This window comes from Amphiura filiformis, chromosome 10 (genome assembly GCF_039555335.1).
Source record: "Amphiura filiformis chromosome 10, Afil_fr2py, whole genome shotgun sequence".
Taxonomy (NCBI): domain Eukaryota; kingdom Metazoa; phylum Echinodermata; class Ophiuroidea; order Amphilepidida; family Amphiuridae; genus Amphiura; species Amphiura filiformis.
Window position 1 is genome coordinate 31262697 of NC_092637.1, and position 20577 is coordinate 31283273.

At 35.9% G+C, this 20577-nt stretch overlaps 1 long non-coding RNA gene across 1 annotated transcript; it reads left to right on the forward strand.

The window, feature by feature from the left end:
• The first annotated feature begins 10667 nt into the window (after positions 1-10667).
• LOC140162734 (uncharacterized) lies at positions 10668-14707 on the forward strand. Its single transcript, XR_011860338.1, has 3 exons — positions 10668-10696; positions 13506-13634; positions 14518-14707. It is a non-coding gene; the product is annotated as an uncharacterized lncRNA (long non-coding RNA).
• Positions 14708-20577: the final 5870 nt, after the last annotated feature.

Consider the following 20577-nt stretch of genomic DNA (forward strand, 5'->3'; position numbering starts at 1 on the left):
TCTTGTTTTAAAGCTTAGTTCTTTAGATTTAATTTGGCACCAGAGCCAGGACTTTCAATTCATGCTAATATTTGTATGATCAATTAAACTAACGAACTTGCAGAGTGGCGGATTTGTGGACACGGTACCAAAGAAAATTCCCATGGGCGTCCTCACATTATGACGTCATAGCGACATTATCTGGGGAATGTTTGTACTTATTTTGATATAACTGGATAGAGGGGACCCATAGCTATACATTGGTATACAAATATTTACATGCCTATGAGTGTGATAGTAGAAAATATATCATGAGGTCAAATTTTGACTTTTCTATTTCACGAGGCGCAACCGAGTGAAATAGATCAGTCAAAATTTGACCAAATGATATATTTTACTATTACACAAATATTGACATGTAATATTTGTTTTATATCATGATATCACATGGTTTCTTTTCATGCCATGTGATAGTAAAAACTATAACACGGCTAAAGTCACTGTAATCATGATATAAAACTAAATATAACGTATTTTTCTGGCCATAAGGATTCAGAAAACGTAGAGTTTGACCGACCTGTGCTGTAAAAATCTTAAGGTATTGAGAACCTAAACACCTTATACGGATATACGGTTCTTAGGTAAAAGGTCAAAAGCAGGTTTGACACCAACAGGGGTAAATATCGTAAAAATGCTCCGATTTTAACCAAAAATGTCTCAAATTGTTCATCTTGCAAAGCAATTTAAAATAAAGAAGTCTGCACCATGTAGGATGTTTTGTTACATCATGTACATAGCAAAATCAATAGAGCTTACAAGGGATTGACCTCTCATCCGTTTCCTAGGTAACGAAACATTTAAGATTGTAAACTTATCGTTATTTTGAAATGGTTTTTAAAGAGGAACAATTTGAGACATCTTTGGTTTAAATCGGGAGCATTTTTACGTTGTTGGTCCCTGTGGAGGTCAAAATTTGACCTTTGACCTTTTTGATAATAACTCAAGAACCGTACGTCACAGGTAGCTATATTTTTTCTGATTCCTACCAGAGGAATACTTTGGTGGGGTTTAAAACAATCTTAGAGCAATTTTGAAATGTGACCCCATGTAACTTTTGACACCACGCTGGTACACCCCCTGTAGAGGACTGATTTAGTTCGTCACCCAGAAGTTATTGCCCATGATCTGTAGAAAACACATATGTAATTATTAGTATAGTCATAAACCTCAATTCCGTGACCATTCTCTGGCTAGTAAGGTTTGACAATTGATTTGATTTCCGGGGGGGGGGGGGGTCACTCCCATTGTGGCCTGTACACCATCCGCGATAATGAAAACACGTAAAAGGGTCGTTTTTCGTGGGTAGGCACGATACGCGCGTATCGCGTTTAGGGTGTCAAAAACATGAATAATTGGAAAAAAGGGTAGCAAAATTGCAATTTCTAAATACGCGGAAATGAAATTTTGGGTATGAACTTTGATGTTAGGAATGAAATCCCTGTTTAGGGTGTCGTTTTAGCCAAGGGTTAAATCCTTGTTTAGGGTGCTTTTCAAAAGTTGATTATCGCGGATGGTGTACAGGCCACAATGGGAGTGACCCCCAGGGTTTGATTTCTATGAACTATTTAGAAAAAATTTAGCCCCCATGTCCCTCACAAAAATCCCGGCATTTTTTGCTAGAGGCCAAAATCCAAAATGGCCGCCGCCGCCAGTTTGAAAAATTAAGTTTTGAGCCAGAGCACCTATAATCATGTACAAAGACACTTTTTCGGATAAGTCAACAACAAGGATTTCAAATCTGACATTACGTTGACATTACCACACCAATTTTAGCCAGAAATCCACCGGCGCCATCGTGAAAAAATAAGGGCAAGTCCACCCCAAGGATTCTGAGTCTGACGTTAGTTTGACGTTATGACATATTTTGCCCAGAAATCCAGGATGACCCCCATTCGGTAGAGCGAAAACGTAACTTTTGAATGGGAGCAGAAGCATAAATGTGTAATTTCCGCCTTATGGTACCACTTTACACATGACTGCCCTTACACATGACTGTATTGTGGTCACTTATTAATACTCGCCTGTTGTGTAGAGTGCTAATATGATGCCGGATCAGTGACCAATTTAATGGCGGAACCCCTTTGTTCGAAACAATGGTACCACTTTTATGAATAGCCTGTCGCAAACTCTAATCGGCATCAAACGAACAAAGCGTTACATAATCTATTGCCACTCTATTTCTATTAAAAGCTCTTTGGACAAAACCACCATGCAGTGCCCACTTGAGTAGTCAATATCTGTGCATGATGTGCGTGCAAGCGTGAAGAAGGGTCAATTATTATAATAATGGCACACACTCACTGTGCGCTTATCTGACTGAAAGTGGGCCAAACTTTTCCATATGTGCAGTTTAATAAAGGTTCAATTATTAAAGTTAACGTTAGTTTTGTCAACTTCATATTTCCATTTTATAACACAAAGCGGAATGAAACACCAATTCTTTCTTTCTTTCCCCTCCTCTCTCTCTCTCTCTCCCCTTCCCCTTCTCTGTTTCCCCTCCCCTCATATTGCCATACTCTTTCTTACACCTGCCCACCATCTATCCTCGCTCTCTCAAACATTACTCCCTCCTATAATACCCCACTCACTCTCCAGGGTACTCCCATTTCCCCCTCCCCAGTGGCGTTGTTAGGGTTTTTCCTTTTGGAGGACATGGGGAGGCGACTTAAAAAAACCACATTTTTGACAAAAAGGGACAAAAAGCCCAAAACGTAAAATATCTCAATTGATTTGTATTTGGGTGCGCCGTCGGATATCACATTACCGGTGCAGCCGGTCAATATGTGAAAACTACAGTACTGGTGCAGCCAGTCACTGTGTGAAACAGTGACTGGCTGCACCAGTACTGTACCGGTACTACCGGTAGCTACCGGTAATGTGATATCCGACGGCGCACCCGAATAAAAATCAATTAAAAGTAAAAGTAAAAGCCAGTAAACACAAGCCAATTTTACGCGAACTTAAACACCTTGCCGTTCAGCATGCAGTTATTGTTAACTACATGTTTGCACACAACACAGGGGCACTACAATAGGCAATTGACCCCTACTGGTAGCGCTGTATTGTAGATATAGGAGATGAACTAGTTAGCGTCATATATCAAAAAGTATAAAAGCTATGATTTTAGTACTTGCTCTATATTTCAATTACTTATTCTTTTCAAAATATCTGAATTTTCAACCCGGTACAAGCTTTAATAACGGAAGACCATACATTTGTATGAGAAAGAAATCCTACCATCTGTCCAAACTCCCGTGTTATTCCAATGCACATTTTGCTTCACCGGGCAGCCCTGGCTTGGTCGTATTTAGAAGATTGGTGTCACGAAACCGTAATAGGTACAAATTTAGTACTTTCTGTGAATCAAGTATGGTTTATTCTCGACATGTCAATCTTTAAATCATTTTGAGGAAAAAATCCATATCTTCAATACGAAAGGTCAAAATTTTCAATTGATCGTCGGCTTTACATCCCTCCTACATACACTTTAAGTACATATTATCAGATTTATAAAGTTTACTTCGAGCACTGTTAAATATCAAAAATATCAATTTTTAATAATTTGCTATAAAATGTATATTACATTGCGAATTTCAAAAAATCAAAATTATTTTATATTCAGAATGCAATTCGATATGTCTGATGTGCTCTAATGTCCCACAATAAATACTGTCCAAAGGTTCATACCCCACCCCTTAAAGTAATTAACTGCAGATTCTTTACTCACCATCCTTACAGGTTCATACTTGACAAATTTATGATGAATGAAAAGACTTTCATTAAATATTGAAAACAACCCAAAATTACTCATGCCTAATTTACATAATAATATCATGAATACATAATTAGCTGTAATAAGCTAATTTGCATAATTGATTACTTTTTGTGTATTTTTTTTGTTATCAATTGAAAGAACTTTGTATACATATTTGTGAGAAAAAACCCGCACCCTGATATCATGTACGGTTTTCTTTTGGCATCAATTTTGCATATAAATTAGCTGAACTTAGTAATTTTTTCAACTTTAATTTGTCTGCAGATTGGCCGCAATTGGTAAAATAGTATATTTGGTTAATTTATTATAATTATTAAATGATAGATTTTTAAATTTTGTTTTCTTTAACGAAGTTAGAAAAGATAGGCAATTAACCTGTGATACTTAAATTAACGTTGCTTTTTCAAGCAAGTGTCCAAATAAACCTTCAAAATCTCGAAATGTGCCAATTTGTCATTATAGCAATTTGTGGCAGATTTGCATTCCATTTATGAGCATCTTAAAATTGACACTACATCACAATGCATTGACCGATTTCAATTCGGTTTTTTTAATTTTTGATGCTTTAATAAAGGTCATTCATGTAGAAACATTAAATAACGTGTTTCTGCTGCCCTTATTTTTGAGGTGATATACCTACTATAATGGTTTAGTACTGCATATATCGGTTTAATCTTCACTAAGCGGTTTTATGGCTGGAAAGGTCGCGGTGAATTTGCCGTGAACATAACTGCACTATGTGACGTTTTCACAGAACGCCATTTCGCAAACTGACTTTATTACACACAAATGTATATAGACCAAGCTTGACGTTTGGAACAAAAAAAAGATATTTTAACCTAATTCAATAATTGGTCTTCTAACTAGATAATACATAATTTGTAAGTTTGTGCTGCAAAATATAGAAACTCTATTGTTCTGCATTTGACGTGTTTTCGTTCATAATTTACTGCTCACTATAGATTTCACGTCAACTTCGACTTTAAAAGGCTTTAATGGCAGAGTGGTTTTGAATAGATATTCCTCTATAATCCTCTAGACGTTGAAATTTGTGCTTTTGAACCGCATTTTGCAAACTCTCTAACAATGAATACGGCACGACGTCTATTTTAGTCATATAGCGCTATTTGTGCCCCGATACAGGCCTTGTCGTTTTGATTTTAAATGCGAGTGGTTAATTACTCGCTAGCATGATGTTAGGCAGGGGCTATTTTAACGTGCCTCCTGGCACGTTCGTGCAGTGATGTGAAAAATACGTGCAGTGAGAATTAACAATCCGTGCTTAAAATATTGTGTCTGTTTGTGTAAGATTTTTGATTTTACAGGCCTGACTGAACTTCGCCCGTGAACTTCTTTTGTGTGTGCGTGTGTGTCACTTGTTCGTACATAAACATTATATAGCCAGAGGTTTCCAGTGGTATAAAAGTGTCAACTATTTTTTAGAAAAGTGTCAACTATTTTTTAGAAAAGTGGGGAATGAGGCTGTGCATCACTAAATGCCCCTTTAAGGTTCTGTGTACTTCGGTAAAAGAAAAATAATCATCACTATGTTGAGAACAACGATTTTCTGTTGCTTACAAGCCACAGAAAATAAAATCAATTTTTCGCAAAATTCCATGACTGGTCTGGAAGGCGTCTGCATAAACCGCATGGGCTAAATATTAATTGGGGTGTGTCGGGAGATGGTGTAAAATATTTATTTGATAGAAAATGTGCTTTCCACGAGTTTACATTATGGTGCGTATATTGTAGCGAATTTACCTAAAATGGCGGATTTAGGGAGGCTGAATTTGAGCTTTGTAAAAAGAGGAACTGAAATATGATAAATTGAAAACCTTTTAATGATTCTGGTCACTTTTACAAATGAAAACAAAATAATTCTCAGTCACTCTGAGAATAACGGTTTTCTATAGCTTTCATCAACATAAAAGCTCAAAGTAACTTAAGTAATAAAAGTAATAAAAGAGGAACTGAAATATGATAAAATAAAAGAGGAACTGAAATATGATAAAATAAAATATAGTACAAGATATCTTTATAAGCGCATAAATAGGCTATTTATACATAACTATTACTAATTAAAACTTAAGTGTCAGGTTTGGAAAAGAACATCGCATACGGTCAGGGTGTCCCAGAAATAGCAAACTGGTCGTGCTATTATATAATCATTACAGAACAAACAAATCAAAATAAAATTTGAGTCGCAAACTCTTCACAATTCGCAAACCTTAACCTTAAGGGATCTAGAATGAGCGTTTATGGCGTTTCGACAGAATTTTTTGTGGGACATGAGAGCACCTCAGACGTATCGAATTGCATTTTGAATACGAAGCATGTCTTTCTGATATCAAATAATTTTCATTTTTTGAAATTCACGATATAATACAAATTTTATGACAAATTATTAAAATTTGATATTTTTCAAATTGATATATAACAGTCCTCGAAATAAATTTTATAAGGCTAATGATATATTCTTAAAGTGTATGTAGCAGGGAGGAAAAGCCGACGGTCAATTGAAAATTTTGACCTTTTATATTGAAGATATGGATTTTTTTCCCAAAAAGACCTTTTTTTTTTTTGGTGTTTTGGGAAAAAATCCATATCTTCAATACGAAAGGTCAAAATTTTCAATTGATCGTCGGCTTTTCATCCCACCTACATACACTTTAAGTATAAATCATCAGATTTATAAAGTTTACTTCAAGTACTGTTAAATATCAAAAATATCAATTTTTAATGATTTGCCATAAAATGTATTACATTGCGAATTTCAAAAATCAAAATTATTTGATATCAGAAGACATTCTTCGTATTCAGAATGCAATTCGATATGTCTGATGTGCTCTCATGTCCCACAATAAATACTCTCCAAACGTTCATACCCCATCCCTTAAAAGAGTATAAAAATATGCAAATAAGGTCATTAAAAATGAGAAAATAATATGAACAAAACTATAGAACAGACAAGGTGATCATATTGTCATCCCAAGTTTGAAGTTCAGCAATTATTGCTAAGCTACAGAGTGGGTTAATAGGATGAGCGTATTTGCATGCACCGCCTTAAAAGGCGGTGCATGCAAATACGCTCATTAATGTTGATAAATATGCAAATAACCTGACACAAAACTATACATGATTAGGTGATTATACTCTATCATCCTACCAAACTATAAGTTAATCGGTTATTGCAAGTAGCTATAGGTTACAGAGTGAATTAAAGGAACATACTGCAGTTACTGTCCGTTTTCCTATACACAATACACAGTGCTCTTTCCCATTGACGCGTGACCTTTACAAATAGCCCTACGTTAACAGTATGGGGATATGACTAGTTAACGTCGCTGTGTGAAAAATAACCGGCCAATATTAAAAGTACTCTTCTAAAGTTCTAGAAAATATAGTTTTTAACATGTCCTAAATTTTAGCTAATTTAGATGTTTGGAAATATTCGTACTTTGGTGTTTTAGTTAATGTTATAGGTAATAGTACATTGCCTAGTTAACGTCGCTGTGTGAAAAATAACCGGCCAATATTAAAAGTACTCTTCTAAAATTCTAGACAATATAGTTTTGTAACATGTCCTAAATTTTTAGCTAATTTAGGTGTTTGGAGAGGGTCGTACTTTTGTGTTTTAGGAAGGACATGTAAACGACAGATAACACCAAAAATATGAAGAAATTATTTCCAAACCGTGTTAAGTCAAAAATCATTATGTTGCTCATTTTCAAGAATGCTGGTTTACAAAAAGCACGCCATTGTCTGATTTCGTGAACAAAGCCACACATAACATTGTTTCCTTTCGTTGCCTTTATAATCGGTTACCCAACTGAAGCTATGAATACCAGCTTTATTGCGATATCGCACATGAAAACAGTCACTTGTGCACAACCAGAGAAGATCCGATTTAATCAGTTGAGCTGTTTCAATGAGTGTTATCTTGGTTTAATAGCTTTTAATGGGGTTAAGTCCTGCAAAGGTCGAGATGAATTCTACTGTAGACATGACTGCATCATGATTCGCGGCAAAATATGCAAATTACCTCATTAATATCCATAAATATGCAAATAACCTGACACAAAACTATACAGCACAAGAGGTGATCACACTCTATTATCTTACCAAGTAAGAAATCAATCGGTTATTACAACACATGTGCTGCAGAGTGGATCAATGGAATATCTAGCAAAATATGCAAAACAATCTCATTGATATTCATAAATATACGGTCCACAACTACACCACATTTCGCCATACTACATTTTAGAAACGCTTGCTGTTAGAATAAGAAAAATTTTAATTTTAATTATTGCACAGGTCACGGCGACCCTGTGACCTTTCCGGAAATAGCCGAGTGGCAGGTTTTTCAAATAAATATTATCTGTGTAAAAACTGTACCATCAGATAGGTTTGGGAATATATGAATATTAACTGTACATCTATCACAACAATTTTTGATAACAACTTGCGTCACAATTGATCTAGTATAGAAGGTAGAGAATTTATTTCAATCTTATATACGCCATTTTTTTTTTTTTGGAATGAGTGAAAATTAATTCTGTAAAACTGTAATTTTTTAATGTAATTTTCACATTAGACCCGACAAAAGTTTACCGTTTTGTTGTTATGATAATCTACTCTTTTGATTTCGTAAATAAAATTAGGGGTCTAATGTGGATTTAGGATGCAAACTGGAACAATCCAATGCCTTGTCAAAAGCATTTGCTTCAAAATGGAGTTCGGATGCACTTCGTAATACAACATCCGCCACTGCGGGAAACCACATGCACAGCAGAGCACGTGGCCGATATCAAAATCGATTTTATGTATTGTGTATGTAGGCCTATTCATAGGACCCTCGTATTAATATGCGCTTGAGAATTCAACAATATAAATAATGGTAGCTTTATTATAATACACATTAATGTTTTAAGGGGTACTACACCCATTGATTTTTTTTTTTTTTTTTTGCATTTTGTGAAGAAATTACAAAAAAATTGGACAAAGTGGTATGCAAAATGAAGGGGCAAATCTTCTCGTTTTATTGGTGGCATCGGTATCAATGTAGCTTACATGCTTTTGAAGATAGAAGCCAAAAGGAGGTACATCACTGATGATTTAAATTCACTTCATTTTGGAAAGCTTACTATCAACGGATTTCGTTAAAATTTTGGATATGTGTTGCTAACACATTAGGGAAATAATGTTGATATATAAAATGGGAATAAGTGGTCCCTGATTTCTTTTATGACTTCATGAACTTGGTGCTCCACAACTATCAAAAAACGAACCGGTTAAAATGCTTCTATTTTCAATGTCGAGCTATATTTTGTATTTTGAACTTGCAACACTATGTCACTGAAACTTAATTAAGCCATAGGTAACAGGTTACCACAACCACACTACAGCAATGCTGAAAAAGATTGTACTTTTTTTCACCTATACCACCATATTAGGTAGTTTTCCGTAAGCTTCATTTTTGTGATTTTGGTAACTATTTTATATTTATTTGCCCAATCCAACTCAACTAGGCAATCTAAATTGTACTCACCATTTACATCCCAAGGTATTTTAGTATATCCACCTCACACATTTCCATTATATATCCAGTAACAGACAAAATATCAAAATTGATGCCTCATTATGACATGTATGATATCACAGACTATCACATGTATTCAAAATTGATGCCTGAATTTGACCTGAGCCAATTGACCTATAACCTGACCTTTGATGACCTTATAGCCTTTTTTAATCTCTTTTCCTAACAACATATTATAGAAGATACATACATGGTGTAGTATTTAATTGTCTATGTGGAAGAGATTATTTAGGCCTATTTAATTTATTCAGTGTTATAATCAGTGAGTATATTTCTATAGATAGTATAACAAAGGATTTAATGTATTCTATTCATGTATACTACTTGGACATGTTCAATAGAATAAATTATGGTTTGTTATGAAACACACATCTCAGTTACCAGGATACAGTAAACAAAAAATATATAGGGCTAAAATGATTGTCTAAAATGGTTTAAAACCACTTTGTATGTAGAGATATTTTATAAGTTCAGGACATGAGATGATGAACATATTTATATACTTTATAAATTTGCAACAACAAAAAAGAAGATGGGTACTGATGAAAATCAGGGTATTAAATCGCCTTAAGCAGATAAAATTCCAAAATATGATGTAGTAATGAAGTGGCGATTTATTAATATTATATGTTTAAATTTCCACGATGACTCTATCAAGTCCTTCGTGGTAGAGCGGTCTAAGGCGCTGGTCATATGGTATACATGATAGCGGCGCAGTGCAGCGTGGGTTCGAGCCCCGCCTCTGCCTAATTAAATTTCCTTCTTTTTTTAAATTTCATATTATGTTAGGGAAATGTGGCTGGGAGAATGTATGTATGGCGAAGAGTGGTGTGGTCCACAACTTATAAGTTCCCCCTAGTACTTTTTAGAATAAATCAAAAACATTTTACAAAATGTAAAAATGTAAAAAGATATGTATAGCCCTATTTGTTTTACACATGTGGACCAATTTATAGCGTCACACGTCATTGCGTTCAGTCACAATGGTTAACAGTACGACGGCAACTTTCGCATACGACCGTTAAAAGGTCAAATTTTACCGCTAAGGACTTTGGTGGACGACATTTGCCCCCGTGGGTATGAGGAATGATATTTTTTCCCGCTGATTTTTAAACAACTTTTTGACAGTTCATTACAGAAAATAAAAATCATCAATCGACTGTTAATACGTAAAAAATTACATGGATGTTGACTTTGTTTAACTTTTGATACCAAATTTACAAATCTGAAATGCCATCATCGCCGGAAGTAATTTTGATGTGTTCACTGCTTGGGTCACGGTAAGTAATGTTCTCGTCATGTTTACATTATTCAAGAGGTGTGAATTTGCCGTATAAAACAAAATAACAGTTAGAGAATAATAAAATATAAAACTATAATATGTTAATTTTATGTTGAGGTGAAATTTGTGAGCGGCGGACTCTCTTATTTGCAATAAATTGGAATTATAATCGAGGCTCCATGCGGACCTTCGTCGACATCGGTCAACGTAAAGGTTGCCGAATTCTGCGCCGTGTATGAAATACTCCCGGCGTACTATAAAAAAATCGAGAAAATCGGTAGAACAGTGCTGATTTTGTGCAAATTAAACACATGTTCATTTCCATGTGTTAAATAGCGTCGGTGTTTTATGTTATCAAATTCTTGTTAATTGAAATTAAATTTTTTTATAAAGTTTTGTCAGTCATGCATTTTTATTGCATGTCAATTTGTCATGATAAATTGACAACAAACAAAACGAAACATGCATGACATATTTACTGCTTTCCTTTCTGGAATGATCTCTGCAGTATTAATAATGGTCATCAGGGCTGTCAACTCTCACGCATTGGCGTGCCGCGTGAGTCTCACGCATGGGGTCACTTTCTCGCGGTCTCACGCAGGTAGTATAATCTCACTCCTAGGTAATAAATCTCACACAAAAAGCTGGAAAATGAGTATTATAATCAATTCCAGTAAACCTTTGACGAGCGCGTATTTTAAGCATACATCAGCAGTATATTTACTGCGTTGGACGACTTGTCTCTGATTGGCTGCTGAGGCGATCTGCTGTTGCGAAAGTGGAAATTTATGAATGAACTGTGCGCCGTGACGCGTTGTTAGCTCGAATTTGCAACATCACGGCAGTCGCGCTTTCGTCAAAGGTTTGCTGCAAAATAGTATACCTCACACATCAAACAATGATCAAAGTAATATATTGTCCCAATCAGCTGCCCAATCAATTTTAATTTACGCTTTTAAGCTTTACGATGCCTAAAATCTTGATAAAACCCTTGATTTCAATGTGCCGTAGCTTTTGGTTACAGAACATTGAAATCAAGAATTTAATCAAGATTTTAGGCCTCGTAAACTAAAGCTTTTAAGGCCCAAAATCTTGATAAAATTGAAATTGAGAATTAAATTGATTTTAATGTTAGCTTTTATGCAAAGCTTTACGATGCCTGGAATCTCGACAAAATCCTTCATTTCAATGTGCCGTAGCTTTTACGGATCATTGAAATTGAGAATTTTATTGAGATTGTAGGCCTTGTAAAGCTTTACTAGGCCTAAAATCTTGATAAAATTGAGAAATATTGCAATTACCCGTAGCTTTTATGCTAAGCTTTACGATGCCCAAAATCTTGAAAAAATCATTGATTTCAATGTGCTGTAGCTTTTACGGAACATTGAAATCAAGAATTTTAATCAGGATTTTAGGCATCGTAAATCTCGATAAAATTGAAATTGAGAATTTTAATTGATTTTAATTTTCCATAGCTTTTATGCAAAGCTTTACGATGCCTGAAATCTTGATAAAATCCTTCATTTCAATGTGCCGTAGCTTTTATGGAACATTGAAATTGAAATTTATTGAGATTTTAGGCCTTGTAAAGCTTTACTAGGCCTAAAATCTTGATAAAATTGAAATTGAGAATTATAATTGATTTCAATTACCCGTAGCTTTTACGCAAAGCTTTACGATGCCTAAAATCTTGCAAAAATCATTGATTTCAATGTGCCGTAGCTTTTACGGAACATTGAAATCAAGAATTTTAATCAGGATTTTAGGCATCGTAAAGTCTCCATAAAATTGAAATTGAGAATTTTAATTGATTTTAATGTTCCATAGCTTTTATGCAAAGCTTTACGATGCCTGAAATCTTGACAAAATCCTTCATTTCAATGTGCCATATCTTTTACGGAACATTGAAATTGAGAATTTTATTGAGATTTTAGGCCTTGTAAACTTTACTAGGCCTAAAATCTCGATAAAATTGAAATTGAGAATTATAATTGATTTCAATTACCCGTAGCTTTTACGCAAAGCTTTATGATGCCTAAAATCTTGAAAAAATCATTGATTTTAATGTGCCGTCGCTTTTACGGAACATTGAAATCAAGAATTTTAATCAGGATTTTAGGCATCGTAAAGCTTGACAAGGCCTAAAATCTCAGTAAAATTAATATTGAGAATTTGAATTGATTTCAATGTTCGTAGCTTGTATGCAAATCTTTACGAGGCCTAAAATCTCAATAAAATCCTTCATTTCAATGTGTCGTAGCTTTTACGGAACATTTAAATTGAGAATTTTATCAAGATTTTAGGCCTCGTAAAGCTTTACTAGGCCTAAAATTCAATAAAATTGAAATTGAGAATTTTACTTGATTTTAATGTTCCGTAGCTTTTATGCAAAGCTTTACGATGCCTAAAATCCCGATAAAACCCTTGATTTCAGTGTGCCGTAGCTTTTACAGAACATTGAAATCAAGTATTTTATCAAGATTTTAGGCCTTGTAAAGCTTTACCAGGCCTAAAATCTCGTCAAAATTGAAATTGAGAATTTTAAATTGATTTTAATGTTCCGTAGCTTTTATGCAAAGCTTTATGAAGCCTAAAATCATGATAAAATCCTTGATTTCAATGTTCCGTAACTTTTACGGAACATTGAAATGGAGAATTTTATTTGCTAAGCCTAAACTCTTGATATAATTGAAATTATAAATTTTATATAGATTTTAGGCCTCATAAAGCTTTACGAGAAAAACATGTTTGTTCTTGTAAAATGTTTCTCCATTTTAAGATATTATTTCTTGAATTTTCTCAACTAGGTGATAGCAGTGATGTCAACTTAAAGTGAATTGTACAGTTGTAGGCTCAGCAACTGCTTTCAGGAGATGTTAGTTGTGTGGCTTCCAAATCAGAATGTATATTGATGAACTCAACAGTACAAAACGCTGGTATGTACAATGAGTAACTGCTTTATTGGGTGATAAAAGGATTAGGTCATATGGCTTAAAATGCGAATAAATGTATACCTCAATAAAATTGTCCAGAATGATTGATACCTCAAACAATGGTCCAGAATTAGTCATAGTTTTTGCAGCTACCTACTTACAGCTGGATTGTAGCTCTGCAAATCAACTACATGTACTATGTGAATTTTAACTAATGTACCATATTCCAATAAGCGCCCACCCAGGGTATATTCAATTTGCTAAAGGGTACCATTAATGTTGAAGTGACAGATAGATGTTGATAGTGAAATAGCTGGAGGACTACACATCCGTGTAAACTTGCAATACATTTTCTACATCAGAAAAGCTACAAGAACGTCTCAGGACCCTTTTATAACATACGTAAATTCATCTCTAATAATAAAAAAAAAAAAAAAATTAGGTAAACCAGGTAAAAAATAAGCACCCACCCAAAATGACTTCGTTAAGCGCCCTGGGTGCTTATTGGAATGAATACGGTACTGGATAAATCAATTGAGAATCGTAAAAGAATTCAAATTTATTGCCATCATTCCTTTTCACAACTGCAATCCCAGATTATTACAGAGCCCCCGAATAATCTTGGGGCCCGACATACTATCCTTAACTTGGTAACTCGGGGCCCATCTTGGTAACTTGGGGCACAGACTTAGTAACTTGGGGCCCACATGAAAGTAACTTCACTTGGAGCCCCGAGGTAGTATTTTAGTTTTTTAGTGCTCTGATTTTGAAGCGCAGGCCCTAATTTATTGTCGGGGCCCAAGCTATTAATTAAGTCAGGCCCCAAGATATTTTTTTTTTTTTTTTTTTTCATTTTTAATTGATATTTTGGTTTATTTCTTTACAGATGAATTTTGAACTTCTACTGGCGGAACCACCTGCAGCAACAAGCTAATAAAGCAAGAGACAGATTGAGATGATGATACAGTGATGATGATGCTCCATAGCAATCACCTGTGCCATATATCATGTCAGCAATTCAACTAAGTTCAAGCGAATTAAACTTTGAGGGGAAAATTATTGACAGAAAAAGACATCTTGTCAAATGGATGGCTGGTAGGGCCTACATGTAGGCCTACCTATCTATAGGCTTAGTGGACTAGCTGGTAGCCTAGCCATCACCTACTGTTAATTTGATATTTTACAACAGTGAAACTCGTAATTTAAAATTATGATAATGTGTTTGTGGACTGCAATTAAGTCAAAAAATTTATACTGGACACAGTGGTAACTATGCAAGTTAAACAAAGGGCGAGTTTTAAGAAAGTTGAGTTAAAGAAAAGGCGAGTTACCACCCCACAGAGATTAGGTTTTTTGTCAATTACCCTACACAAAGTAAGCTAAAGGCGGACGACAAAGCTATCAAGTCCCATCGGTGAGTTACGACAACACCATCAAGTCCCACCGGCGAGTTTATGACAACACTATCAAGTGATTCAAGTCCTGTTCACCAGTTGAGGTTCATGATTGAAAGAAAAAATCCACTTTACTCTTTATCAGATTGTAATCTTAACTCGCCAATGGGACTTGCTGTAAAAATCTTAACCCGCTGATAAGACTTGCCATAACTAATAACTTGCTGATGGGACTTGCTGTAAATTTTAATTCGCCGATTGGACTTGCCGTAACTTGTCTGCTGGACTTGGCATGAAAATCTTAACTCGCAGGCACGACTTGCAGTACAAATCTTAACTCACCGGTGAGACTTGCCGTATTCTAACCAGGGCACTCTTTAATCTCTGCAAGGGCCAGGGGTAACTTATCTAACTCACCATTTTCTCTCGCTCTAGCTCGCCCATTTTTCACTCGCCATTAATTTTAAGGCCAAAAAGATAATTGTTTGTTTTTCCTTCACAGCTTTGAAAGAGGAGGTGCGGGCGGGTGGATTAAAAAAAAATTTAAAAATTTTGGAGTGTTCCTGGATATAGAGCCATTAGAAAGTAAAAATTATTAATCGGAATAAAAAGATTCTGAAACATGCATGGAACTTGCATGTAAAAAACAAACACAAATGTACATGTAATTTGACCCCTTTGTCTTAAAATTGTTTTAAAATACCAATGAATCATGTTTGAGCCTGGTCACCTCCTTAACCATCCTGTCTGGCTTTATCTGTTTTCCTTTTCAATGTTTTGTGTGAGTATTTTGAATAAAATTGGAATGATCACAGATCCTGGTCTGTGGAATGATGTAACTTCTAATCAGATCGTCATAAAGGGGCTACATTAGTTTTTGCAACAAAGACAGTTTGGTTGCATTGTTAAATCAACATTACTGATGTCAATATAATTAGGGGCTGTCAGTTTTGAAGGGGAGTCATAAATTTTCAACTGCAGCTTGCAACTAAAGTGATATTAAAAAATTTGTCAAAATTTGGCGGTTACAATCAAAATTTGTGCATGGTACACATGAATGTCCCCAATGAATGCTATAGATCTACTACTTTGTTTACCATATTTATAATGACAAGATTTTGAATACTGTGATTTGAAAAGAAAAATTAGTTCAAGGGATTCAGGTTAGGCGACAAAAAACAACACCTTGTTATACGGGCGGGCTGAACTTTCAAGTAGGGTCGGTCAGTCAGGTCTCTTTTTTTTGCAAAATGACCCCATAAATCACCAAAATCTGTAATATTCTGCAATTCGGGAAATACAAACAAAAATTGTTCCTGATATTTTCAAAATTTGGGTCAGCATTCCTTTGTACAGGAAAATTTGTTTCCCAAACTGTGGAAAATTTGGGTCGATCAGGCCCATAGAACAGGGTTTTTTTTTCGTCAGCCTTATCATAACATCCAAAAGTGATAATGTAGCTAGTTTGTGAAGCAGGTTCTTGTATGTGAACCTTTAGGCAATAAAAATGATTCCCAAAATGTGCTTATGATTTGAAGTTATGTTTTGTGTGTTTTTGTTTTTGATAACATAATGGTGTAAAAACTACTTAGTTAGGGTTAAAGAAGCCATCCCATTTTTGGTTCAGCATGTTGAAGTTCCTTAGGGAATAGGTCAAGGTTGAGATTTTTGTCCATGTCAATTCTGTTCTGTCACATCAAAGTGAAGCATGTCAGTTCCTATGTTATGTGGAGTACTGGCCAGGCACTATGAAGTTTTGGATGAGAAAACAGACATTTTGATGATAAACAGCGAAAATGAAATTTTTTTTTTGGATGAGAAACAAATAATGTTTGTGGTGAGCTAAATTTACTGGGGATTATCAACTGTAGTGTCCCCAGTTTCAATGAGACAATAATAATAGACACTACGATGAGAAAATTTATCTCACCACAAATAGCAGTTTTTTCTTATCAAAAAAAAAAAATTGAAAATTTAAATTCTTTTCATTTTGGCCATTTCTCATCAAAATATCTGTTTCTCATCATGACCCTCCTCTAGTTTCGCACACTTAACACAAAAAACAAAAATTGAAAAAAAGGAAGTTATAGACCCCAAACTTACTTGTTAAGGTTGGAAAGTGGAGAAATGCTGCTAAAAGCTGCAGGCAGGAGATTTTTCAGCTGATCAGCTTTTTTGACTATCTTTGGTTCTCATCTTTTTCAAGCAAAGCCACTCATGCATGAAAGCTGGATAAAGTCTGTACATTTTTAAAAGTAATTAAAATTACTTTTGCTTCTATTGAACACCCAGGGACACATTGAATTAGTATGCATTGCTAGCATTTTTTTTAGTACAATGTAGCAGTATTTCTCCAGTTTCCAACCTATAACAAGTAATTTAGGGTCTATAACTTGGAACTTGTTTTTTGGAGGGGGGTTCACCTGTTACTGGAATTTTGACTCGGGTAGGCCAAGGACGGACGGGCCCGAGAGTACCGGAATTGGTGAGAGCCTTAACACATTTTGTAGTCACTGGCATTGGTTTTGTATGTACGTTAAAAGTACTTGATGATAACAAAAATCCTGATAATACAAACCCCAAAACCTGTGCCCCATAGATTCCGTGTTGAAGAGGTTCCACTTTACAAAGGTGCAGCAGTGGCAGCAGTTTTATGAAATAGGACCCTGGTTCACTAGGTAATCACCCCGGGGATAATCACAGGTCCAGGAGCCACTTTTTCCAACTGTGTGGCTCCTGGTCCAGACCTGCTTATTTCCAGGCTTGTAGGTGGGGTGCTTATGGCATGGGCAATTAATGGAACAAATACGGTATAGGCCTACCCCAAAGTATGTGTATAGTTGTATACTCAAAAATGGCTTGTTCCCCTGCTAATAATACTTCCTTTCTGTTGAGATGCAAATAATCTTACAGTAATACTGTAAATACAGTACTGTTTCCTATGCAGACCAGAACCAGGAGGGCAGCCGCCCCATGCCCAAAATGTCCCATTTGCTCGTGTTGCAGTGAAAAAATGGGAAGGTCAAAAAAAGGTCCAAATTTTGGGGAAAAAAGCCACTTTTTCAAAATCTGCCGCACTCCAGTCAAAATTTTGAAAAAAAGGTCCACATTTTCAAAATCAGCCCCCCCAAATAAATCATGGTTAATAGGCAACGAATAAAAGAAACCCTGTTCTACGGGTGGACGAAGTAGGGTTGGTCGGTCGGCCTTTTTTTACCAAAATCTGTAAATAATTTGCAATTTGAGAAAATACAAAAAAAGATTTGTTCCTGAAATTTGGGTTGGCAGAGGAAAAATTTATTTTCCAATTTGTTCAAAATCTGGGTCGGTCGGGCCCGCAGAACAGGGTTTTCTTTTTTTGTCCCCTTACTGGCCTGTTCCTATGCCTATGGCTGTGAGTTGTAGAATTGGAGTCTGGCATACTTGACTTGATTCGCTTATTTGCGACTTGACACATTAATTGGACACAAAAAGCACAGTGATTAATAGGCACAGGCCCAGCGCTTAGACGTTGATCCACAAGTCTCAACCTTTATAGGTTGTCGCTGACCACTTCGGCCCATATCATTTCATAAACCATTTAACACAGGGCTTTACAGCTCCCGGTTGAGGCTAAGAAGCACACACTAGACATTCCACAATTATCCTTCACAGCCAGGATCAGCTCCCCAAGTTTCAGTATGGGTTTAATACAATGAGGCAATAAGCAGTGAGTTCCTTGTCCATTGGAATTTCAAGCTAACCTAAAGTGTACTAACCACCGCCAGGGTTTGAAACCATAACCTCTTGCACTAGTCTAACGCCTTATCGATTAACTTGACTGCTTCTGTCAAGCATTGTGTCAATTTATTATGAATGAATTGTGTCAATTTACGGGCCCGATGCATGGAATTTAATACTGGTGCGGTGCTCGCAATATACAATCCAATTCGAGCGCAGCGTCTAATGTCGTGGGGTCCGCTTAGCGCTTAGGCCCCCTTGTCATTTTCAGTGAGCATGTGCATATTTTACTGATCGCAATATTGAATCATGCGCTATAAAAGTTAATTGTGTACATAAAGTTAATCGCGCACAGCATACACACGCATAAGGGCGGTTTGTCGGCACACACGGTACGGTCACGTTAATCGCTTAAAATTATTGACGCCACTACCGAACTTGGAAGTGAATCAATGTATAGTAAATTGCTGTGAACATACAAAGCGTGCACTTTGTTAACACCGGCTACACCGCAGAAGTCATATACGCTCTCGATCATCAATGGTTTACTTCCAGCAAAATAATAGGGAGTTTGTAAATCTAGCATGTCTAGGCCTAAGGCCGCACTAAACAATCATTGTGCGTCCGTGGAGTTGGACATGTTGGATGCATAAATTGTTCAGTGTGGCCTTATAGGGCTTAGGCCTAGATTTCCCGCTAGATTTTTGACAAACTCCTAGTTTGCCAGCCCATAAATCATAATAGATCTGCCCAAGTGCCCAATACACTTTAAAAGAAAATTTAAATTATCACATCCAGTTTCAGTTCATGAATTTTCAGTAAGCTTATCGAGTGATGATCATTCACATGCCACAGACTGTGCAGAGAGGCATCAGCCCAGATCGTGTCCGAGCTTAGCTTTGGATCTCAATCTTAATATCAAATAGGCCTAAGCTTATTATACATGTTATACGGGCCAGGTAAAGAACCAGACCAGCAGCGACCGCGCCGCCAGCACAGTAAGACAACACCGGCCGTGGCCGTGTCCTGGGCAGCTCTGGTCTGGGCCTGGCGAGCTCAATGACCAACCAGGCCGGGAATTTCCCGTCAATCATAAAGATTATTAATTCCAACTTTGATTTCGAAATAGAAAATACGCCGATTATCGTCATTGATTTGAAAAATATATAATTACAAGCATTTTATGTTAACGAATTCAAATTCATAAAAGAAAGGCAATATATTTAATTGTTTTTAATAATTGAAGGTAATATTATTGATCATGGCTGATTGTGCGTGTACGCATTACGCACAGCTCAGAAAAAACAACAAACTTGGGGTGTGAATTTGCCGTATAAAACAACCAATTTGTATAAGGTTAGGGATACAAATTTCATTTAGGAAGCGTCTAACACATGGGAAAATATCAACGGCGGCGAGCTCAGAACAAAGATGTTTTGAAGGATTTTGTAAAACGCGTCGGTGAATGCGTAGTCAGAATTTTCAAATTTTTACGGAGATTAAACCTTTTTTCTCCATCAAGTGAAAACATTTGATTTGTTTCAGTATAATGGAACTTCTAATCATATGTTTATCTCTTTAAAAAAATATGTGAATTTGAATAAATCAAATTCTTTCATGGTAAAATAGCCAATGTTTTGGTTCGCGCTTCGGCACGAAAATACGGGCCCTTTAAATTTAAAAAATATGACGTCATTCAAAGGTCACGTACGGTAAAATAAACCGGAAGTAGATGAAGTTGCCGTCGTACTGTTAATTGTGTAAGAAAAGAGGTCGTTTTAAAAGTTGCACCTGAGTCCATAGCACCCATACCTTTTTACACGTTTGCATTT